This window comes from Mesoplodon densirostris, chromosome 8, assembly GCF_025265405.1.
Source record: "Mesoplodon densirostris isolate mMesDen1 chromosome 8, mMesDen1 primary haplotype, whole genome shotgun sequence".
In the NCBI taxonomy this organism is placed as follows: domain Eukaryota; kingdom Metazoa; phylum Chordata; class Mammalia; order Artiodactyla; family Ziphiidae; genus Mesoplodon; species Mesoplodon densirostris.
The window spans coordinates 57,699,546-57,725,373 of NC_082668.1; positions in this window are offsets into that span (position 1 = coordinate 57,699,546).

Below are 25,828 nucleotides of genomic sequence, written 5' to 3' on the forward strand. Positions count from 1 at the left end.
AATTCATTCTTGTTTGGGTTTTGGTTATTTTGGGGATCAGGCCATATTTTGAGCCAAGGTTTCAAAAGTTTAGGGAGAAGGCCTTAAAAATAAGTCTCGTAGCCAAGACCTGAAAGAGAGGCTGGAAGTGGAGACAGGTGAGTCCTACCTCTGGGGCAGAGGTTCTCAAAGTGTGGTCCCCACACCAGCACCAGCAGTAGCGTCTGTATCGGGAAACTTGTTATCATGTATACTCTGGGCCCCCAGCCCAGACCTGCTGAATCAGAAACTCTGGGGTGAAGCCTAGAAATCTGTGTTTTCAGATGATTTGGAAGCAGGTCAAGTTAGAGCATCACTGTGTTGGGGAATAGAAGCCATCATTGGACAGAGGTGAAGGAGATGACATTCAGCATCCGTGTGGTTCTCCATTATACTCATCCCTCTCCCGGTGCTGTTGAATCAACGAGCAACACATATTTATTGAGTGGCTACCAATGGGTGATGTGGATACAGGGTTGGTCTGAACAAAGGCCCGAGAATTTGCCTTTGTAACGTTTTCCCAGGTGATGGAGATGCTGCTGGTCTGGGGACCACATTTGGGGAGCCCTGGTTTAGAGAAAAGAGCAGCAGACCCAAAAGCCTTTGTAGTTTTCAGCCGGAGGGTGCACTTCAGCCCTTTCGGGATCCCTGTGGCAGGCGGGGAGACCTGCTTCTTGACCCTTCCTGCCTCCTGGCACGGGCACTCAGGAGACGTGTTTATTTGAACTGAACTCCAGTCCATTATAAAGAGATTAAAATAACATGCTGTGATTTCATCACCCAAAGTTTAGGCAACTCAAAAACCAAAGCACACAGGCAATTATTGAAAGGCCTTAGAGGAAGTTGTCAAGAGTCGCAGAAATATTGGCGGTGCGTTAAAAGACAGGCTTCCTGCTCTGTGTTGTCTCAGCCTGATCGATAGCGCATGCGTGTAGCACATCATCTTGTTTAATTTGCCTTTTTTTGAGGTACGCGGGCCTCTCACCGCTGTGGCCTCTCCTGTTGAGGAGCACAGGCTCCGGACGCGCAGGCTCAGTGGCCATGGCTCACGGGCCCAGCCACTCCGCGGCATGTGGGATCTTCGCAGACCGGGGCATGAACCTGTGTCCCCTGCATCGGCAGGCAGACTCTTAACCATTGCGCCACTAGGGAAGCCCTAATTTGCCATTTTTAAGTTTGGTCGGTCCAACGAATCTACACAATCCTAATACAAAGACTAAATAAGAGGAGCAGCAATTATACAGTAAGAAATCTCAGAGCTGGGAGCAGAACTCATTGCAGATTAGAATACAAACGTCTGCTTGTGTGTCATATGCAGTCTCTACTATATGCCGACTGTAAACAGCACTCCTGATTGATCTTCTTGCTGGCATTGTCTGAGAAGGTAAGAGTTGGGTTTTGCTTTGCAAAAGCTTAAGTCTTATAGAGAGAGTGGATGGGGCAGCTTAGCATGGTGGCCAATACTCCAAGCCTTGAGGTCAGGCAAAGCTGGCTTCCAAATCCTTTGTACCTTGTGGGAAGTTATTTGATCTCTCTAGATCTCATTTTCTTCACCTGTAAATTTGGAACATTATGGCCTACTTATGGAGTAGTTTTAAGGGTTAAATGGAAAAAGGTAGGCAGATACATAGCAGGGACTCAGTATATAGGAGCTATTCCTACGCTCTCGGTTTCAGAGGGCTGGACGGGAAGAGGCAAGGAAGAAAGCAACTACACTCACAGCCTTTGTGCTCTGGCCTTCCTCTCCGTCTTAAGGTTGCTGTGTGTTAAAAGGTGAGTACAGGAGCCCCGGGTGGAGGGCACCCCCAGGGCTGTAAGAGCTCTGTTACTCCCAGGACTGCAGAAATGCTGGCTTCCAGCAGCAGCATCAGATGGTCACACTGGAGACTCAAACACAAGACTTTACTACAGAACTGACAGAATTGGCCCCTGTAGATTTGGCTGAAATAAGATGCACTTGGATTGTAAAGAGATGCCCCATAGGTGTGGTAGGCACGTGCTAGTAACAGGAGCTGGGTTGTTGGAGACATTGCTTCTGGAAAACTCGCTAAGGTCAAGTGTGGTGGTGAAGCAACTGGAAGGGAAGAGGGAAGGCATGGGTGAAGGCCTCTGTGGAGGCATCAAGGGTCCGAGCTTTGATGTGGATGGGAGAACAAGAAACAAGTCGTGTCTGGAAAAATGGTGGAGACTGGATGTGGAAGTTTTCTGAAGAAAGACTCCGCTGGGTGAATCCTACTGTCAAACACTTTTCATGAATCATGGTCACTTTTCCTACAGTGTAGCCCCATTGCTTAGGGAGTTTATAATTGAATGAGTGAGAAGCTGGGGGAGGGAAAAATCATCTCAGTAGCTGTGTGATGAATATGTCAGGGAAAGAGTTTAGGCCATGGGGTCAGATGTGGTCCTGAGTTAGAATCCAGATCTTCAAGCTGAGTGACTTTGGGCTGGTGACGTAACTAATCTGTGACTCTAGTCTTACTGTAAAGCGGGATTAATAATAGACCTATCTCACAGGGCGGTTGTGAGGATTCACAGGGATAAAGCAAGGAAGCATTTAGCAGATTGCCTAGTTGATGGTGAGCACTGCATTGTAACTCGTGTTATGATGCTGAGCTTTTCTCTTTCAGTCTCCTTGTATGGGTTTTTAGCTATGTGACCTTCAAGAGGTCACCTATGCTTTCTGAGACTGAGTTGCTTCAGCTCTTTTAAAAACAGAAATAGCCCCAGGGATGTGCAGGTGGAGGTACAGGTCAGACGACTGTACTGTACGGTTCTGGGTGTGTGCAGACAAAGCCATTCATGACCAGGCTGGGTTGGAGGCGGGATGCTTGAATTGGGGCATCTGGGGAGGGCTGGGAGGGGGTCTAATGCTCATCAGGAGAAGTTTGTTTGGAAACTTCCCTGTGTCTTCTGTTTTGACCAAGAGGAAATGGGGAGGGGATGTGGTGTAGCAGCCAGAGGCAGGGGCTGCTGATGAAATTCCGAGGTCGTGTTTCTCAAACTGCCGGCACAGGTCCAGATTTGCAGGCCAGGCTGCATTTGCACCTGTCACTACTGTCCTCACTTGACTTGGGGATAAGCCGCTGAGGCAGCCACAGCAACTGGGGCCTGGAAAGTAGCCTTGCCGTTTACATAGGGACCCACTTTCCAAATTTTGCTGATTTTCATTTATTAATTGCACATTTATTAAACAATATATTCTCGGTTTTGAGGGGATTCATCAGTGAACAAACAGGTGCAAGTCTTGCTCTCAAAGACCTTTCAGTCTGGTAGGGGATAAAGGCAACAGACAAATAATAGCCTACATGGATGTATAATTAAGCGTTATTTTCCATGAAGTAAAAGTTCAGAATGGTATGAGACTGTACTGTAGGGTAAAACCTAACTTAGATTTGGGGTTTAGCAGCAAAAAGAAATGAAATGGGAGTGAGTTCAGATGAGAGAGAGACATTGAACTGAAATGGAGACAGTTTGTTTTTTGTTTTTGTTTTTTAAACACAAACCCTGTTTCATGGACAGGGAAGGACCATGGGAAAGGCAGTTCCCCTGTTTTCTGGTAGTTTTGTACTCTGAATACACACACTCTGTGCTTCCGTCTCGATTCGTTTACCTCCCTTCTCAGTTACTCCTGACTCACATGTTAGTCTCACTTGTGTACGACCTTCTGCACTCTTCTGCTCCCTGAGCTCTCTTGTCCTCTAGACATTTCTCAAGGTGCCTGGACTGCTCTTTCCACCCTGATTCCACTTGGTGATATGGCATGTTGTCTTGTTAATCCCGTGTGACACGTGTGTCTGTTCATCTGTGTGCAGTACACCTATGCAAATGTATGTGTAGCATCTGCTCAGCAAGAATATCGATGGGCTGTAGAATAAGCCGGCTCCATCTAAATGAGCCATTATAGATCTTATCCTCCAAACTGCTCATTCTGAATAAGTTAAAGCTGAAACCCACAGAAGTTTAAGGACCCCACTAGTCCCTGGATGGGAATCTAGGACTTTGATCATGCCTTATTATTAAATCTTTTGTATTTATCAGGATGCTTCTTCTAAAGTCAGAATCCAGCACATATTTTCTCATTGATTACTTATTCCTCTAGTTGGACCATATGTGTGCTATCCCTCATCCTTCCTTTACTCATTTCAAGCAGTGGATATGGCATGTGGTGCACTTGGCCACTCTGGGTGACTTGGTTACCTTATTTGTCAAATGGGTGTTTTATTTCAAATGAACGTTTGTTCAATACTGACTGTATGTCGAGAACTTTGCAAAGCTTTGAAGATAGAAAGCTGTAAGATAAATCTAGTCCCTGCCTTAGGGGAGCACTTAGTGGTAGAACTTGGTAAAGGAGCAGTTACAACACAGCAAAAATATCTGTCGTAAAGGGGTATACAACATATGGGAATACAGAACAAACCAACTGATTTTGCTTGGGAGAATTGGAAAAGTTCATGAATACCCTCTCGATGCACCTCAACTTTGTATTATGAGATGTCAGTGTGATAATGCACTGAAAATATGTTGAAAAACAGAAAGGATTATGTATGAGCACACTGCCCAATGGTTGATATTGTGATTTGGGAGGCTTCAGAGAGAAGTCAGAGAGGAAAACGATGGCTGAGAAAAGAAGGGGAACAGTCACCCATTCTAATGGACCGGTAAACTTTGCATAGAGGAGATTCAGGTCCACGGCCATAGAGCATTGGAGCTACAGCCACCCAGCTTGTAAACCGAGATCTTTGTCACAGGAATGACCAAACCTATTCATTCTCTTAACGCAGCTGAAAGCTCTCTGTGACCCAGGGTGTTAGCCATCATTATCTTCCCATTGGAAGAAGATGGCTGGGAAGACCCGAAATAGAAGAGCAGATAGAATATTGATGGGGATCAGACCTTTGGGATGGAAAACCCATAGCAGTGACTGTCATGTCAGAGCCATGAGCCCTGATTTGGCTGGTGAGAGGGTCACTTCTCTTTTCCCAGCATCCTGGAGTCATGGAGATTTGAATAGTGTGTTGTTTTGAAATAAGTGGTTTGCAAACATAAGCAGCTGTCGTAATGAAAGCACGATGTTCAGAGAATTATTCCTCAGTTAGGGTACACAATAGCATGGGTCAAAGGACATTGCCAAAAGCAAAATATTTATGTATGGTGAGAGTCTGACATCATCCCAAGAGGCAGTCTTAAGAAAACAAAACCCAGAAAACCCTAAATATTAATTTGTGTGATGCACTTGACACTTGGCTCTGTCCAAACTCAGAAGGGACGCCAACCTAGAGCTGAGGAAGAGGAAAATCTGACCACAGGGTACCCTCTGGTGGTCAGGCTGACCCACTGCAGTTCATGGCTGGAGTCTGTGCCCCGGGAAGGAAACCTGTGCATCTCAGGTTTTTAGTGTCCCAGATGTGGAGGGAAATCTTCTGTCGGGAGAGTGTTCCATGGGTCTTCTTGCTGGGCTGTGTGGCAATAAAACAGGCAAGCACCGTGGACTCTTCCATAAATGATTCATTATTGGAGTGAAAATGATGCAGGAACAGCCCCACTGTAAATCACTGTGGCAAATTACTAAAACAGAACTAGGGGCCCTCTGCCTTATACAGGTGTCTCTCCTTCCTTCTTTGCTTCCTCCACTTTGCCGACATGAACCAGCAAGGGGTACTCTTTCGTTGAAGCTGAATCTGAATTATAGTGCTGTGGAAACAGCAGTAATTGTGGTACCCCGCCCCTCCCCAAACCATTATGGTTCTCCTCTTGGTGGCTCTGTGAGCCTTCAGGAAGTACAGATGGAAAGAGAAAGGCTGGAAAGGGGATAATTCAAATGATCCCTTGTCCTCTCACCCTGGGAGGGATGCCTTTGATACTGATCGATACACAGATGTTACATCACTGTTGGCATAAGTCCCTTGAGTGACAAAGGGCCTGTGATCTCTGGGATCATGACTGGAGTCGTCCTCAGCTCAATATCACGGTGGTGCTGCATGTTACCTTAACGGCAGCGCCTTAAAAATAAGGAGACATCATATAAACAATGGTGCCTCAGTGCTACCAGAGTTTATCTGACTTTGGCTAAAGCCGATTGAGATACCCAAGGCCAGCTGGAGATGACCACATTTGCAGCTCAACAGGACCGATTTTCTCAGCCTGTGCTCAGATGTCCTTGGTTAGCTGTACCATCCTTTCAGGCTGATCATCTGTGGGTCGGGACACGACAGCAAAACCAGGTCAGAAAGCATAGTATCTGGCAACATCCACTTTGTGTAACTGGGGCAGACCTGCTCTCACAGCAGCAGAAGTTTGAGACAACAAGTACTGGGTGGGAGGCGGCATGGCTCTGTGACGGGAGGTTTGGCCTGCCTGTGCTTTCTTTTTCACCTAGTGAGTCCCTCAAAATCATTCTTTGGGGATGGCAAAGAAAGCACAGTGGCCGCTGGTGGAGTTATCCTCACGCCAGCTTTGTGGCCACCACCCCTTGATCTTCCGAACAGCCCTGGGTGAGGCAGGGAGGAGGACAGGGAGGGAAAGGATGGAACTCTTCCTGATGATTGGGTGTCCTGCAGCAGACACGTGTCCAGGCAGACCCTGGGCCCCAGAGGACTCTGTGGCTGGTTCCACCTCTCTCGAAACATGGCATACGATGTACGTCTCTTCACATACAGCCTGCAAGGCTTGACACCTGAAGAGCATCTCTTCTTGCAAGCCCATTTTGCTCAGGGCCAGTGACTCTTTTTGGAAACTGTTGCAGGGGTGGGTCTTATGGACAGATGGCGATCTCCAGTTGGGAGGATACCCCAGAGGGAATCAATTAAACCAGAATTTTTCACTCTTACTTTCTTTTCTTTTCATTCTTTTCTTTCTCTCTTTCTATCTTTCCTCCTCTCTTTCTTCCCCTCTCCCTCCCTCCTTTCCTTCCTTCCTTCCTTCCTTCCTTCCTTCTTTTTCTTTCAACTGATCCAATCCAAATACTTTAAACATTTAAGTAATTTGCAGTGTACACTTTTAACTAAAACATGCAAACCCAATGTCAGTAGTTACCACATGATTGCAAAAACATTTTGATAACCAATTAAACTAGAAATTTCTAATATTTTAATATTCAGGCAGCTCCTGCCCAGTATATACTGTAAATCACTACATCATAACACTTTTTTCTAACTTAAAACCTTCTTGGAATCATCAAGGGAAACTTAAGAAAATGACCTGCCAGGAATGTTCTGGTCCTTAAGGGGATTTTCCCACTGTGTGTTTGAAGAAAATTCCATCACCATCAAAAATTCTTTCCCTGGAAATCCTCAGGAAAGTCACTTATTGTGAAAGTTCCTTGATCAATGCCCGTGGCTGGGTGGGGGACTTGGGCAGAGTAGTTGAGTGCGCTGGCCTGTGCTGTAATCTGTTGTAGACATTTGATTATCTCTAGGCATCAGACCATCAGGTCAAGTGGCTAGACAGCTCCAGATAACTATTTCCTTTGACTCTCCCGTGCAGATCCCACTGTGGGTACATTACTCATGTTGATGGCTCTGAATGCCGCTATTCAGGCGGGCACCTGGTGCACACCCAGAGCAAGTATGGGACTTACTCTGTGGGATATGGTGAAACTCTGGGACTTGATCAGCAAGAAGAGATGCTCTTCAGGTGTCAAAATTTCAAGTTGACAGGTGTTCCAAAATGCTCTTCAAGGCTTGTAAGAGGCTAGGCCCAGACTGAGAGTCCAGGGATGATCACATAGGCAGTCCCACACGTTTCCACCTAAGATAGTCCAGGGTTTCAACTTTGAGGGGTGAAGCACAGGTTTCATACTTAACTGGTTGCTCATGACATGATTGCTCTTACTGGGGACAGTTCATTGATTCATTCAACAAATAATTATTAAATACCTACTAAGTGTCAGTGAGTGGGGATGTGAGAGTGAACAATAGTTTAAATTTATTTTCTCAGATTTTTTTGTTTTAAATGTTTACCATAGTACAGAAGAGTTTGTAGATTTAATTCTTCTGGTGGTTATTGCCTTATAATATGCTATACCTCTATTTCTTGAATTATGAGTGTTAGATAATATTTTAAAATTCCCGCCATGAAAAATGAGGATTTATCTTATATATCCCATGCCCACCTATTCTCATCTCTCCTCCTTCCTCTCAATAGTTGATAATTATTATTATCATCAACTTATTATTAACAATAATAATTCTTATTATTATCTGTTTCCTTCTCACCTCAAGTCAAGGGAGAAGTGTCTTTAACATGACCACTCAGAAAAAGTGGGAGTCTCTGCCAGTGAAAGAGACTGGGAAATGTTTTCTCGTTTAGGTACCCCACTTCTCTGAGTGTCCTTTGTATGACAGTTGCTTGTGGCAACTCTCTGAGGTCTTGGATTCTAGATTTCTGGCTCCCAGTTGACCTTTCTTTTGGAAACTGATGACTGGTTTAAACTCCTTGCCTGAGGGTCTGCACATTGATTTAAGTTCTTGCCAATAATATGGAGCCACAGCTTCCCCTGACTTGTATCACATCTACTGAAAACTATTTTTTCCCCTTTTCTTCATAAGTTTAGGTAGGTTGCACCAGGTTTTTTGGGATGGGGGGCACAGGACTTCTCCTCAACTCCAAGAACTCAAACTCTCAAACTCTTTACCAAACAAAAGGGTTTCCTCTTCACCTCTTTACTCCCTCACCCTTGCTGAGTCATGTTCTCTAGTTCCTCAGTTGTTGACTCTTCTCCCAGTCCAAGCATGGCCAAGAGATTTGTATCTTTGGTGCCAATTTGATCAGTAGCTAGTCGTGGGTGCCGTGATACTATGGAGAATTAGATTTCCATAGTGGATATGATGATTGATTCCCCAATATCCATTCCAATGCAGATGGATAAGTCTAAGGCAGATAAGATTGTCTTCTCTGGGCCAGTAAATGATTTCGAAAGGACAAACAACCCAACTCTGAATACGGACTTGTGAGAAGAAGCTTGCTTGTGGTTTCTGGGACAGGTGACTTTTCTCCTGCAAGTAGGGCATGATGATCTCTCTGTATCCTCTGGGCCTTGTTCTCCTGGATATGATTTCTGCTGCAGCCATCTTGCAGCCAGGATGACTATAAAGCCAACTTTGAGGATGGCAGAAGAGACAGATGGTGAGAAACTAAGTCCTTGGCAACTTCACTGAGCCACCAAATCAACCAACCCTCAAGCCCACCCCCACTCTGGCCCCCTAGACTTCCTGTTACGTGAGGTAATACATTTCCATATTGTTGAAGCCAGTTTGAATCACAGTTTCTGAAGTCAAACTAACTGATATGATTTTTGAAGTCATTTCTGGACTCAGCCTGAAAGGGAGCTGGGGTCGATTAGCTATGTCTATCACATGGAGGTGTGAATATCTGCCAGCCCATGCCCCTTAGCTCCTCTCTAGCATCTTGTATAGGGTTCCTCTGTTGTGTCTGCTTTGCTTTCACTACTTCCCAGAATTGTACTTTGAAGATGCACATGGTAATTATCGCTTGAAACGAGTCCCCTGCTTTTATGTCTCATTCTGTGCTTTACTTCCTGAACTGCCCAACCCAATCTACACCTCCCTTCTTCTGCTCCTTTTAACTCTCCTGGGTACTGACCTTTTGCTTATTCCATTCTTATGACTTTCTCTCTTCACCAATGTTGGGATTTAAAAATCCACCCAGGAGATTGGACTGGGATGCAGAACACTGCAGTCTATTGGAAGCACCAGATGGGTGGTGCTAACAAGATCACACATGAGGTCCATTTGGCTGCTGCCTGTGTGACTCCATCAATGGCTAGGGCTAAACTGGCTGATCCAAGAGGCTAGGCTGGTGACCCTTCCTCCACAGTGATTTGTGGGCAGCCCTCTGGGGGCTGTATGCTTGGTCAAAAAGGATGCCATTCCCAGAGAGGAAGAGCTGTCCTTTGGTCAAGGGTATACAGACACTGTCCTGATGACCCAAAGAAACACAGCTTTTGGGCTCCTCTACTGACATTGTACTATGAGCCTTTCTTAATTTCTGGAGTCCTCAATGCATTTTCTAGGTCTATAGACAAAAGAGGAGAGGTGGAGTGGAAACAACGGGGCTGCCATTTTTCAGCTCTCTTATTTTTTTGTTTTTAATTTTATTGAAGTATAGTTGATTTATAAGGTTGTGTTAATTTCTTCTGTACCGCAAAGTGACTCAGTTATTCTTTTTCATATTCTTTTCCATTATGGTTTGTCACGGGGTATTGAATATAGTTCCCTGCGCTATACAGTAGGACCTTGTTGTTTATCCATTCTCTATATAATCGTTTGCATCTGCTAATCCCAAACTCTCAATCCATCTTTCCCCTACCCACCCTCCCCCTTGGCAACTACAATTCTGTTCTCTATATCTGTGTCAGCTCTCTTATTTTTGATTTAACTTGGAAACAAGTTGCACGGGTTCAAACTGTGTTGCTTGTAAACTCAACTGAGAATCAACATGGACCATGCACATAGGTGTGGCTGGTGGGAGAGTTCATGGTGCTCCTCAGCAGTAGACTCGCACTTTCCCCCGATTTGCTAATTGATTAAAAAATATGTATGTATTGCAAAGTTCATTTATTGATTGAGAGGAGAGTGAAAAGGATATAGCTTCTCTAATTAAAACCGATTGGAGCTGTGAAAGTTTAATTAACTGAATGCATGTCACTTCATTTCCATCTTATGTTGTGCGCAGTGCTCTGTTTTCATAATTAACGTGTTGTGTCAGGGTGGCGGGTGTCTCTCTAATTAACAGTCTGAGGGAAAAATGATGTATGGGCCAGAGGAGCAGGCAGAGTGGGTGGAAAGAGAAATCTCAGCCAGAATCCACAGTTTCTGTTCCCTGTGGTCTGTTTCTGGCCATTTTGTCATCCTTTGTTCAGTTAATGAGGTTTTGGTGGATCTTCCAGGAGACTGCTTTTTGTTTGATTATTTCCCAGGTGTTTTTCCATCAGAGGACAGGGAGACTGGATGACACTTCCAGAGATGGCAGGTGGGGGAGAGTCCCTCCGTCCCCTCTCTGCCCTCTGAACTCCCCCAACAATCATTGCATTTGTTCCTCGCAGGGTAACCAATACTTGCCCACTGAGCCAAGACAAACTTTTACTGACTGTCCGCTCTGTGCAATGGCTGGTGATGGGTGGGTGGCTTTGAATCCAGACTGTAGCTTCTTACTAGACCCGTGACCTTGGGGAAATTCCCTAACTTCTCTGTGCCTCAGTTTATAAAATGGGAATGCCTAGTAAAGGGGTTGTGAGGATTAAATGAAATCGTGTAAATGGCATCCTTAGTGCACAGTAGTATCAGCCTAGATTTATTGAACAATCTTATCATTTTCCTAGATGGCATCTTTTAAAAATATTTTTATTTGAATGGTCCTATTGTATTGATAGATTGTAACTCCTGACTGACTTCACTCGTCTGTCTTCCTCCTCAAATCCATAGTCTGCTTTGGCAACAGAATTCTTTTTTCTAAAATGGAAAGTTGATTTGATGCTTTGCTAAGACCCTTAAAGGCACCCTCTTGCCCAGATGATGTTTCAACTCTGAAGTATAAGAATTCTAACCCCTATACAAGCCAGCCCTCCCAGAACTGCATGCCCACTCCAGCCCCAAATCTCCCTCACACCTGACCACAACATGCTCTTTGCTCTTCTGCCCAGAAGGTTCCTTTTCTTGGAAAAGTAAATATCCTACGAGTTTTTTCACATTCAGCTCAAATGCTTTTTTTTCTGATGACTTTTTTTTTTTGGAGTCTCTCTTCCCAACTAGAGGGGAAGTTCCTACATGCTGGGCCTATGTCTTGGTCATCTTTGAGTCATGGTGCCTAGTAAGAGTGTAGTAGGAAGCAGGCTTTTCATAAATGATTCCTGCATGATGGATAGAAAGAGCAAAGTTTTCTCCATGTGGAATTACTATTTAATACCTGCTCTCCCACGACACTGTTGGCTTCATTTGGGCAGGGGACATTTTTGTTTTGTTCTACATTGTTCCTTGTTGCCTGGTACAGGGTAGGTGGTCAAAACAAGTAAATAAGCTTGGCCTGGTCTAGATACCTCATAGGTTTGTTGCATGGGCGGATTGATGATGAATATAAAAGTTCTTCAAGTTTAAAAATGATTGGAAAATATAGCAAAATTATTTATAATAGAACAATAGTTGCTATTGACATTATTACCTGAAGCTTTTTATTAGTACTGGAAGGGGGGTTCTTTCCTTTTTTTTTTTTTTTTTTTTTTTGCGGTACGCGGGCCTCTCACTGTTGTGGCCTCTCACGTTGCAGAGCACAGGCTCCAGACGCGCAGGCTCAGCGGCCATGGCTCACGGGCCCAGCCTCTCCGCAGCATGTGGGATCTTCCCGGACCGGGGCATGAACCCGTGTCCCCCGCATCGGCAGGTGGACTCTCAACCACTGCGCCACCAGGGAAGCCCAGGGTTCTTTCCTTTTAGGAGTAGATTTCCTGAATAGCAGTAGCCTCTGGGTCCTTCTGGACATTGTCATTGTAACTGGGGTGACAACATGCATAGACCTAGAGACTGCCCACATAACCCTCGGAGACCTGAAGCCTTTGCTCAGAGATACTGCATCTGAACTGCTTGCAAATCTCATAAAAAATCCTTTAACCCTCTGCTTTTCCTAATATGCTATTCTTCTACCTCAGTGACATGTACAGTAAATAATGCATTCTGGTAATTTTAGAAAATCATTTTATTTCCAGGCACCTGTATAGCATGTATTCAATATTTATACTTATTTAAGGGGTTTTCTTTTTTCTTTTTCATTAAGAGAGATTTTCTATTTTTCTTCTTATGAATGTTTGACCTTGTATGAAATAGCAAGTCTTTTTTCTAGTGTAAAACCCAAAAAACAAAACCCAGCCATGCGGATTGTCACTGCACCCCTTCTCACTAGTTAGGCATGGCTTACAAGAAATCAGGCCCAATCACGTTTTCCAGTTTTATAGCTCTTCCTGTTTGCGTAGAGTTCGGAGAACTGGATCATAGACTAGGTTTGCTATCTCCATCTCAATGCAGTGCCATTCTATCAGCAATATTCACAGTGCTGGGTGCTGGAGATTACGAAGACCCAATGCGATTAAAAATAGCTTTGGGATTGAAATGACTTACTTTTCTCAGAGGCCCTCTTCCTCCTCACCAAACTATAATATTAATTTAAAAAAATGCAGGCCCTGAACTATTTCCCCAGCTATATCTTGAATCTGATAGAAAAGCAATGAGTACTGGCCGTGGGGACTTTACCTGGGGTGTGATGCATGGAGGGGGTGGTGAAGGCTCTGGGGGTCTGAAGGTTCTGCCCCTGGTTGGCCATGTGACATGGAAAAGTCACTCAACTTTTGGGGGCTTCAGTTTCCTGGTCAGTTGAGGAAAACTGAGGTTTGGAGAAGTTTGTAAACTTGTCACAATTAACAAGGGCTGACTGATTATTCTGGGTGAGTTTGCAGGCAGGCCCGTTCACAGGAATAGTTATTGCATTTCTCCCTTGTACCAGTACTGGGCTAGGTTCTGGGGAAACAGCCATGGAGGAGACTTTCTGGCTAACACGATGAAGCAAGACTTGGGTGTGCTCGGCCCTCAGTCCCAAAGCATAGCCTCTGTGCCCATGTTACTGGCTCAGGCCAAAGCTATCTTTTCCTGTGACCCTTTAGACCTGTGCGTGTATTGAGGCCAGGTCACCAGTTCAGGCTCTCACCCCACATGGAATCGGTTTCCCTCTGCCTGGTTCCCTTTCCTGCTGGCTGACTTCACCCCAATGCAGAACAGAGGAGAACTTCTAAAAAGTGTTGACTCAGAAGAAGAGGAAGTGGGCAGTGCTCAGCTCTCTCTCTTCCCTGAGGCGCCCTAACACCACTATTCTGCCAGGGACGGTGTTGGGTTCCCAGGGCCTACACGGGAAGGAAGTTGAAACCAGTTCCACAAAAGCCCTTTTCAGGGCGATGGATGCCTTCTTCCTTAAGTTACAGAATGAGGAGGACCCCTCCAACATTCAAGGGAGAGCTGAACAAAACCTACTGAGGGTTATGTGTTCTGCCCACCAAGAAAGTAGAACTTTCTTCATACTAAAAAAAGTTCCTATTTGCTCACAAGGTGAAAAGACTAGAAATTAGGAAGGCTTCAAGACACATTAGAGGCAAAAAAAAAAAAAAAAAAGACACATGAGAGGCATGGAAACAAGGCCAGGGGAGGAGGAGCAGGGGCTGGATGGTGCATACACGGTATGTGTGTGTGTGTGCATGTGCAGGCGTCCACATTTAGACATCTTCTGTTGTTCTAAGACAGTGGGTCTCAAACTCTAGTGAGTACGAGAATCACCTGCAGGACTTGTTCAAATGACTTCATTGTTCCTGATTCAGTAGCTCTGGGTGGAGCCTGAGAGCTTGCTTTTCTAACAAGTTTCCAGGGGATGCTGATTCTGCTTTTCACACCACTGTGCTAAGGAGAGTGGCTTAAAGGGAGAAAGATCTTAATGAGTGCAATATTGGCTCAAATAGCCTCTTCCTTGGAATATTAATAAGCCAAGACAAGAGCCCTGGATGTATTGAACACAGCAGAAAGCTCTGTAGAAATGAGACTTCAGATCCCCAGTGATTTGTTGGCACATTGTAGATTGAGAAGCATTGCTGTAGGCGTTTCTCAGATGTATCTTCAGGGTGGGTATCATTGCGGGTGGTGTGGGGAGGTGGGATATGCCATCTCTGTAATCGAGAAGTGCTGCACCCTAGCTCAGCCTAAGTACTGGGGTGGGGACTTTGCAGAGTCAACAGCTCAAGCCTTCACAGAGGATACATTCCTAGAAACAAAGCCTACAGAAGGTAGGGTGGTTTCAGTGTGTCATCTGTGAGTTTTGACAGTGTCTTTTTGAAGATCAGTATGCAATGTCTTCTTCAGCTTCTGTGTGGCAGACAAAGTATGGAAGGCTTGGGAATAGTTCATAGCTGCAAGGGAGAAGCCAGGAGGGGAAGAAGTGGGCTCAGATTAGGCTCCTGAAACATGTAGCCCAGCCGCAGTTATGTTTCTTAGGGTGTAGGGGGTGAGTGAGATGAGAAAATGTGGTAGGGTCTTCTTTCCTGCCCAGCATCACTAATGGTATCTCTTCCAAAGGCATACAACAGTTTTTTCATGGCTTTATTAAGATATAATTCAGGGTGGAGTAGAAGTACGTGTGCTCATTCCCTCTTGCAGGAGCACCGGAATCACAACTAACTGCTGAACAATCATCAACAGGAAGACACTGGAACTCACCAAAAAAGATACCCCACATCTAAAGACAAAGGAGAAGCTGCAATTAGATGGTAGGAGGGGCGCAATCTCAATAAAATCAAATCCCATAATTGCTGGGTGGGTGACTCACAAACTGGAGAACACTTATACCACAGAAGTCCACCCACTGGAGTGAAGGTTCTGATCCCCACGTCAGGCTTCCCAACCTGGGGTTCCGGCAACGGGAGGAGGAATTCCTAGAGAATCAGACTTTGAAGGCTACGGGGGTTTGATTGCAGGACTTCGACAGGACTGGGGGAAACAGAGACTCCATTCTTGGAGGGCACACACAAAGTAGTGTGTGCATCGGGACCCAGGGGAAGGATCAGTGACCCCATAGGAGGCTGAACCAGACCTACCTGCTAGTGTTGGAGGGTCCCCTGCAGAGGCAGAGGGTGGCTGTGTGTCACCATGAGGACAAGGACACTGGCAGCAGAAGTTCTGGGAAGTACTCCTTGGTGTGAGCCCTCCCAGAGTCTGCCATTAGCCCAACCAAAGAGCCAGGTAGGCTCCAGTGCTGGGTCGCCTCAGGCCAAACAACCAACAGGGAGGGAACCCAGCCCCACCCATCAGCAGACAAGCAGATTAAAGTTTTACTTAGCTCTGCCCACCAGAGCAACAACCAGCTCTACCCACCACCAGTCCCTCCCATCAGGAAGCTTGCACAAGCCTCTTTGATAGCCTCATCCACCAGAGGGCAGACAGCAGAAGCAAGAAGAACTACAGTTCTGCAGCCTGCGGAAGGAAAGCCACATTCACAGAGAGACAGACAAAATGAAAAGGCAGAGGACTTTATACCAAATGAAGGAACAAGATAAAACCCCAGAAAAACAACTAAATGAGGTGGGGATAGGCAACCTTCCAAAAGAAGAATTCAGAATAATGATAGTGAAGATGATCCAGGACCTCAGAAAAAAGAATGGAGGCAAAGATCAAGAAGATGCTAGAAATGTTTAACAAAGATGTAGAAGAATTAAAGAACAAACACCTAGAAGAATTAAAGAACAAACAGAGAAGAACAATACAATAACTGAAGTGAAAACTGCACTAGAAGGAATCAATAGCAGAATAACTGAGGCAGAAGAACGGATAGAAAGACCTGAAAGACAGAATGGTGGAATTCACTGCTGCAGAACATAATAAAGAAGAAAGAATGAAAAGAAATGAAGACAGCCTAAGAGACCTCTGGCACAACATTAAATGCAACAACATTCTCATTATACGGGTCGCAGAAGAGAAAAGAGAGAGAAAAGTCCTGAGAAAATATTTGAAGAGATTATAGTCGAAAACTTCCCTAACATGGGAAAGGAAATAGCCACCCAAGTCCAGGAAATGCAGAGAGTCCAAGGCATGATTAACCTAAGGAGAAACATGCCAAGACACATAGTAATCAAACTGACAAAAATTAAAGACAAAAATTATTGAAAGAAAGAAGGGAAAAACGACAAATAACATACGTGGGAACTCCCATAAGGTTAACAGCTGATTTCTCAGTAGGAACCCTACAAGCCAGAAGAGAGTGGCATGACATATTTAAAGTGATGAAAGGAAGAACCTACAACCAAGGTTACTCTACCCGGCAAGGATCTCATTCAGATTTGATGGAGAAATCAAAAGCTTTACAGACAAGCAAAAGCTAAGAGAATTCAGCACCACCAAACCAGCTCTACAACAAATGTTAAAGGAACTTCTCTAAGTGGGGAACCCAAGAGAAGAAAAGGACCGACAAAAACAAAAACATAACAATTAAGAAAATGGTAATAGGAACATACATATAGATAATTACCTTAAACATGATGAATGGATTAAATGCTCCAACCAAAAGATACAGGGTCGCTGAATGGATATAAAAACAAGACCCATATGTATATGCTGTCTACAAGAGACCCACTTCAGACCTAGGAACACATAGAGACTGAAAGTGAGGGGATGGAAAAAGATATTCCATGCAAATGGAAATCAAAAGAAAGCTGGAGGGCTTCCCTGGTGGCGCAGTGGTTAGGAGTTTGCCTGCCAATGCAGGGGACATGGGTTCGAGCCCTGGTCTGGGAGGATCCCGCGTGCTGTGGAGCAGCTAGGCCTGTGAGCCACAACTGCTGAGCCTGCACGTCTGGAGCCTGTGCTCTGCAACGGGTGAGGCCACAATAGTGAGAGGCCCGCGCACTGCGATGAAGAGTGGCTCCTGCTTGCCACAACTAGAGAAAGCCCTCGCACAGAAGCGAAGACCCAATACAGCAAAAATAAATAAATTAATTAATAAAAATTCCTATCCCCAACATCTAAAAAAAAAAAAAAAGATGGAACAAATAGCTAGAAAAGTTAATTCCAGCCTTGGTTTAAAAAAAAAAAAAAGCTGGAGTAGCTATACTCATATCAGATAAAACAGACTTTAAAATAAAGAATGTTACAAGAGACAAGGAAGGACACTACATAATGATCAAGGGATCAATCCAAGAAGAAGATATAACAATTATAAATATATATGCACCCAACATAGGAGCACCTCAATACATAAGGCAAATGCTAACAGCTATAAAAGAGGAAATCGACAGTAACACAGTAATAGTGGTGGACTTTAACACGTCACTTACACCAATGGACAGAACATCCAGACAGAAAATTAATAAGGAAACAGAAGCTTTAAATGACACAATAGACCAGATAGATTTAATTGATATTTATAGAACATTCCATCCAAAAACAGCAGATTACACTTTCTTCTCAAGTGCACATGGAACATTCTCCAGGATAGATCACATCTTGGGTCACAAATCAAGCCTCGGTAAATTTAAGAAATTTGAAATCATATCAAGCATCTTTTCCAACCATGGTTCTATGAGATTAGAAATCAATTACAGGGAAAAAAATGTAAAAAACACAAACACTTGGAGGCTATACAATATGTTACTAAATAACCAAGAGATCACTGAGGAAATCAAAGAGGACATCACAAAATACCTAGAGAGAAATTACAGCGAAAACACAACAATCCAAAATGTATGTGATGCAGCAAAAGCAGTTCTAAGAGGGAAGTTTATAGCAATACAAGCCTACCTCAAGAAACAAGAAAAATCTCAAATAAACAATCTAACCTTACACCTAAAGCAACTAGGGAAAGAACAAACAAAACCCAAAGTTAGCAGAAGGAAAGAAATCATAAAGATCAGAGCAGAAATGAATGAAATAGAAACAAAGAAAACAATAGCAAAGATCAATAAAACTAGAAGCTGGTTCTTTAAGAAGCTAAACAAAATTGATAAACCTTTAGCTAGACTTATTAAGAAAAAGAGGGAGAGGACTCATATCACTAAAAGTAGAAATGAAAAAGGAGAAGTTACAACGAACACTGCTGAAATACGAAGTATCCTAAGAGACTACTACAAGCAACTCTATGCCAATAAAATGGACAACCTGGAAGAAATGGACAAATTCTTAGAAAGGTATAACCTTCCAAAACTGAACCAGGAAGAAATAGAAAATATGAACAGACCAATTACAAGTAATGAAATTGATACTGTGATTAAAAATCTTCCAACAAACAGAAGTCCAGGACCAGATGGCTTCACAGATGAATTCTATCAAACATTTAGAGAACACCTAACACCCATCCTTCTCAAACTCTTCCAAAAAATTGCAGAGGAAGGAACACTCCCAAACTCATTCTGTGAGGTCACCATCACCCTCATACCAAAGCCAGACAAAGGTACTACAAAAGAAAAGAAAATTACAGACCAATATCACTGATGAATATAGATGCAAAAATCCTCAACCAAATACTAGCAAACAGAATCCAACAACCCATTAAAAGGATGGTACACCATACTCAAGTGGGATTTATCCCAGGGATGCAAGGATTCTTCAGTATACACAAATCAATCAATGTGATTCACCATATTAACAAACTGAAGAATAAAAACCATATGATCATCTCAGTAGATGCTGAAAAGGCTTTTGACAAAATTCCAACACTGATTTATGATAAAAACTCTCCAGAAAGTGGGCATAGAGGGAACCTACATCAACATAATAAAGGCCATATATGACAAACCCACAGCAAACATTCTCAATGGTGAAAAACTGAAACCACTTTCTCTAAGATCAGGAGCAAGACAAGGATGTCCATTCTTGCCACTCTTATTCAACATAGTTTTGGAAATCCTAGCCATGGCAATCAGAGAAGAAAAAGAAAAGGAATACAAATTGGAAAAGAAGAAGTAAAACTGTCACTGTTTGCAGATGATGATATTATACGTAGAAAATACTAAAGATACCACCAGAAAACTATTGGGGCTAATCAATGAATTTGGTAAAGTTGCAGGATACAAAATTAATGCACAGAAATCTCTTGCATTCCTATACACTAAAAATGAAAGATCAGAAAGAGAAATTAAGAAAACAATCCCATGCACCATTGCAACAAAAATAATAGAACACCTAGGAATAAACCTACCTAAGGAGGTAAAAGACCTGCACTCAGAAAACTACAAGACACTAATGAAAGAAATCAAAGATGATACAAACAGATGGAGAGATATACCATGTTCTTGGATTGGAAGAATCAATATTGTGAAAATGACTATACTACCCAAAGCAATCTACAGATTCAATGCAATCCCTGTCAAATTACCAATGGCATTTTTTTTACAGAAGTAGAACAAAAATCTTAAAATTTGTATGGAGACACAAAAGTCTCCGAATACCCAAAGAAGTCTTGAGGGAAAAAAAAGAAGCTGGAGGAATCAGACTCCCTGACTTCAGACTATACTACAAAGCTACAGTAATCAAAACAATATGGTACTGGCACAAAAACAGAAATATAGATGAATGGAACAGGATAGAAATCCCAGAGATAAATCCACACACCTATGGTCAACTAATCTATGACAAAGAAGGCAAGGATATACAATGGAGAAAAGACAGTCTCTTCAATAAGTGGTGCTGCGAAAACTGGACAGCTACATGTAAAAGAATGAGATTAGAACACTCCCTAACACCATATGCAGAAATAAACTCAAAATGAATTTGAGACCTAAATGTAAGACCGGACACTATAAAACTCTTATAGGAAAACTTAGGAAGAACACTCTTTTACATAAATTACGGCAAGATCTTTTTTGATTCACCTCCTTGAGTAATAGAAATAAAAACAAAAATAAATGGGACCTAATGAAACTTAAAAGCTTTTGCAAAGCAAAGGAAGCTACAAACAAGACAAAAAGACAACCCTCAGAATGGGAGCAAATATTTGCAAACGAATCAACGGAGAAAGGATTAATCTCCAAAATATATAAACAGCTCATGCAGCTCAATATTAAAAAAACAAACAAGTCAATCCAAAAAGGGGCAGAAGACCTAAATAGACATTTCTCCAAAGCAAACCTACAGATGGCCAAGAAGCACATGGAAAACTGCTCAAGATCACTAATTATTTGAGAAACGCAAATCAAAACTATAATGAGGTATCACCTCACAGCAGTTAGAATGGGCATCATCAGACAATCTACAAACAACAAATGCTGGAGAGGGTTTGGAGGAAAGGGAACCCTCTTGCACTGTTGGTGGGAATGTAAATTGATACAGCCACTATGCAGAACAGTATGGAGGTTCCTTAAAAAACTAAAAATAGAATACCATATGACCCAGCAATCCTACTACTGGGTATATACTCAGAGAAAACCATAATTCAAAAAGACACATGCACCCCAATGTTCATTGCAGCACTATTTACAATAACCCAGTCATGGAAGCAGCCTAAATGCCCATTGACAGACGAATGGATAAAGAAGATGTGGTACATATATACAATGGAATATTAGCCATAAAAAAGGAATGAAATTGGGTCATTTGTAGAGACATGGATGGATCTAGAGACTGTCATACAGAGTGAAGTAAGTCAGAAAGAGAAAAACAAATATTATATATTAATGCATATCTGTGGAACCTAGAAAAATGGTACAGATGAACCAGTTTGCAGGGCAGACATAGAGACACAGATGTAGAGAACAAATGTATGGACACCAAGGGGGGGAAATGCCGGGTGGGGGCATCGTGGTTGTGGGATGAACTGGGAGATTGGGATTGACGTTTATACACTAATATGTATAAAATAGGTACCTAATAAGAACCTGCTGTATAAAAAAATAAAATTCAAAAAGGAAAAGATATAATTCACATACCATTTACTCATTTAAAGGTACAATTCAATTGTATTTAGTATATTCATAAAGTTATGCAACTCTCACCATAATCTAGGTTTAGAACACTTTTATCACCCCAGGGAAACCTCATACACACAAGCAGTCACTCCCCATCACTCTTCTCCTCCCACTAGCGCTAGGCAATTACTAATCTGTTTTCTGTCTCTACACATTTGCCTATTCTGGACATTTGATAGAAGTGAAATCACATACTATGTGGTCTTTTGTAACTGGCTTCTTTCACTTAACATATGTTTTCAAGGTCATCCATGTTGTAGCGTGTATCAGTGCTTTATTTCTTTTTATTGACAAATTGTATTCCGTTGTATGAGTGTGCCACATTTTGTTTATCTATTCAGCAGGAGATGGACGTTTGAGTTGTTTCCACTGTTTAGCTATTGTGATAAAGCTGCTATAAATATTCATGTGCAAGTTTTTATATGGACCTATGTTTTCATTTCTCTTGGCTGTATACCTAGGAATGGAATTGCTAGGTCGTATGGTAAATGCCAGACTATTTTCCAAAGTGGCTGCAACATTTACATTCTCAGTAGCAGTGTGCTGGGGTTCCAGTTCCTCCACATCCTCACCACCACTTGTTATCATCCCTCTTTTGATCATCGTCATCCTAGTGGGCGTGGGTATCTCACTGTGGTTTTGATTTGCATTTTCCTGATATACAAATATCTTTTCATGGGCTTATTGGCCATTTGTATATGTTCTTTGGAAAAAATAACTATTCACATCCTTGCTCATTTTAAAGTGGTTTTTTTTTTTTTTTGGTCTTTTTATTATTGAGTTATAAGAATTCTTTGTATACTCTAGATACAAGTCCCTTATCAGATAATATATAATTTGCAGATATTTTCTCCATTGTGTGGGTTGCTTTTTCACTTTCTTGGTGGTGTCCTTTGAAACACAAAAACTTTTAATTTTGATGAAGTCCCATTTACCTGTTTTTCTTTCTGTCCCCTATGCTTTTGGTGTCATACTTAAGAAGGCTTTGCCTAACCCAAGGTCATGAAGATTTACTATCTTTTCTTCAAAGAGTTTTTCTAGTGTAGCTCTTACATGTAGGTCTTTGATCCATTTTGAGTTATTTTTTGTGTGTTTGGAGTGAGGAATGGATTCAACTTCATTCTTTTTCATGTGGATATCCAGTTGGAAAAGACACCGCATATTTGGTGTCAAGAAAAAAGCCCTCAGGTGGATCCCTAGGCAGCTATTAGCAGAAACAGGGTTCCTGGAGGCTGGGAATCAAAAAGCACATGCCCACTGCATTCTTCCTCCCTGGGTGGTTTCAGATCTGTCTCTCCTTAACAGACTGATGAATCTCACAGGCATCACACTGATAGGACACCACCCTCTTTCCAGTCCTGGGTGCAACAGTTCAGCTAGGAAGTGGTTTTGGAGTTTGATATAGAGAGTAAAAGTTAAAATCTACAGTTGGCTGGGGTGTGTAAATGGATATAATTCTTCTTGCAGACAGTTTGGCACTTTGTATTGCCTTAAAAATATACATATCCTTTGACCTAGTAATCTTAAGATTGGGGAATTTTTTCCTAGAGGATTGATCTGGTACATGGGTCCATCTTTAGGTAGAACATTATCTATTAAACATTATTTATATTAGTAAAAACTGACTACCAAAAAAAGTCCAACATTGTGGGATTGATTAAATAAATTTCATCATATCTTTTGAATGGGATATTATGTAACCACTAAACATTATAAGGAATTTGAGTCCATGGTCAAATAATTTATTTGCTTACATTAATATATGATTAATAATATATTAATATATCATTATATAATATATTAATGATATATTAATATCATTAATAGATAATATTTATGTTATATATTAATATGTTACTGATATTATTAATATATTATTTACATGTATTAATAGTATATTAATGCTATTCATTTAGTATATCATATCATCCAAATTATATCAACCAGGCTTTTATAAAAAGATCAGAAACACATATACCAATAGAACAGTGTTACCCTGGTGGTAAGATAATTGGTGTTTGAATTCTTTTTCTTATATTTCATCCTATATTTTTGGATATTTTTATAAGTAAGGCTGCTGTCATTGTGTCTAATCTCCAGGGTAAGACCCAGAAGGGCAAGAAATAGAGTTCTTTTATAATCAGGAAAAATGTTAATGAAACAATTCCTCAGCAGTGCCTTCCACATCAGTTGAATTAGACTCTGGTCCTTGTAGCTGCAGGGAGAGTCAAGGGAATGAGAATTTATGGGCTGCATTGATTTTGCACTCCTTTTTTTCTTGTTACCTGGAACCCACTGAGGGACCATTCTGACATTGTAGTGAGCCGTCTTAGGAAGTACCAGTGGGAGGTACAAATTAAAGCCTGGGACAGTTGGACAAGACCTCCTGCTTTGTGCAGGAGGGCATTGGAACCAGCAGTTCCTCCGGGAGAGTTCTGTGGGAATTCATTTCTGTGAGAGTGAAGAGTGCCAGGGGTCTCTCAAATCTGGGAGGTGTAAACTTTTACCAGTTGGGCACTTGAACTTAAATTACTGCTGAGGACAGTGAGGCCTGAGAGAATTTTCTGAGGTCAAGTACGTGCATCCTCCAGCTTCTTTGGAAGGCCTGACTCATCTAAGACCAGGCCTAGTACTGGGTGAGCTTGGGGAAAGGTCCCTTGGTCTCCTTCCCCTGCCCCTCTTAGTGACTGCTCAGTGCTTCTGTCTCTGAGATCCTCCTGGACTCCCTCTCCCTGTTACTCCTCTCTTTCTTTGGGTCTGACAGGCTTCAATGGTACCCGCAGGCCCTGTGTCTGTACCTCCTGTCACACTTACTTGTCCAGGGTCCTATACCTTCTGTAGTTCTGATTTCTGCCAGTCTGGCAAACTTCACTGCAGTTCTGAGAAAACCGGCACACACACTGTACCCCTTCCCGGATAGTGCTTGAACTTGCATTGAAGTTGTGACCCTATGGCCAATGACAGGCAGGGACCCCAAGAGCCCTAGAGCCCTTTTCTAGGTTTTGCACAGCCAGCCCTGACTGTCCCTGTGTTGCTCAGCCTATTGTAAGGACAGCGTGCTCACTTCCATAAGAAACCGGTCCCATCTATGGGATTCCGGGCTCTTCTCCTGGACAATCCGTCTTTCATCATTTGGGAGAACTATTTATTTGTCTATCTTTTTTTGCCCTTTAACTTTTTTAAGTAGGCAATACTTTTGAGTAGGTCCAACTTCAAAAATTTATGAAAGCATGGAGAGCAAACTGTCCCACCTCTGTTCCCCATCTGCCAAATTCACTCTCTCCTCATCAAAGGGGATGGAGGGCTAGAGCCAGCTTTTTCAGATGGCAGTCCAGTGGTCTCAACTCCATTTATTGTATGCCCCATTTTCCTCCACTGATTGGAGAGACGATCATAATGTCCCATAATGTATTTGGATCTATTTCTGGACTTTGTATTCTGTTCTGCTGCCTATTTATATGCCAACATCACTGAGAACTTAGGGCGGAAGCAGCTGTGTAAGCCTTCCTCTTCCTCACCCCACTCAAAACTTCTCCTCCTTTCACATTTCACTGTGATGTTACCTGAAAACTGGGTTTGCCTCTTGGTGGGTGTCGAGCCAACAGACGCAACCAAGCCAAAGACTGGGAGAAGGAAGGATATATTATTACTTGTAGCAAGTAAGGAGAACACCAGGGATCTTTCCCAAAGCAGTGTCACCCTGAACAGCTAAATTGAGGAAGTTTTAAGCTAAGGGTACATACATATTCATGAAGGGGCCTGAGCAGAGGAGAATTCAGCATAGAATTGGGGCAAAGGTCGACAGAGTCCAAGCTTTAATTGATTGAAGTCAGGAGGGTCAACATCATCATTCCATCCTCCACTTGGATGGGAGCCTTAGTTCCCGAAGAACTCAAAGATATTATTATGTATATCCCTTGAGGAACCAGGACCCTGCCCCAAGGCTGCACTATTGTTTCTTACTGCTCCTCCCTTGTTTCTGCATTCCCTCCCTTAAGATCATTAATTACTGAGACCTGTTCAAGGGCAAGCATTGTGGCAAGGCTTAGATCACAAAATGGCTTAGGCCAAAATTGGTTCTTTCATGTCAAGCAAGCCATTCCTGGTTCTCTTTCTCCGGGGACCCCCTACCCTATCTGCTTACACTGATACGAATAATATTCCTCACAGTGATGTCTGTGGTGCCTGCTATTATCCCCATTTTATGGATTAAGAAAACGAGGAACAGAGAAGTTGAAGTAACTCACCCAAGGCCACACCAACTGTCGTGTGGAAAAGCAATAGGAGTCCTGAGACAGATATCTAGCTACCATGTCATCT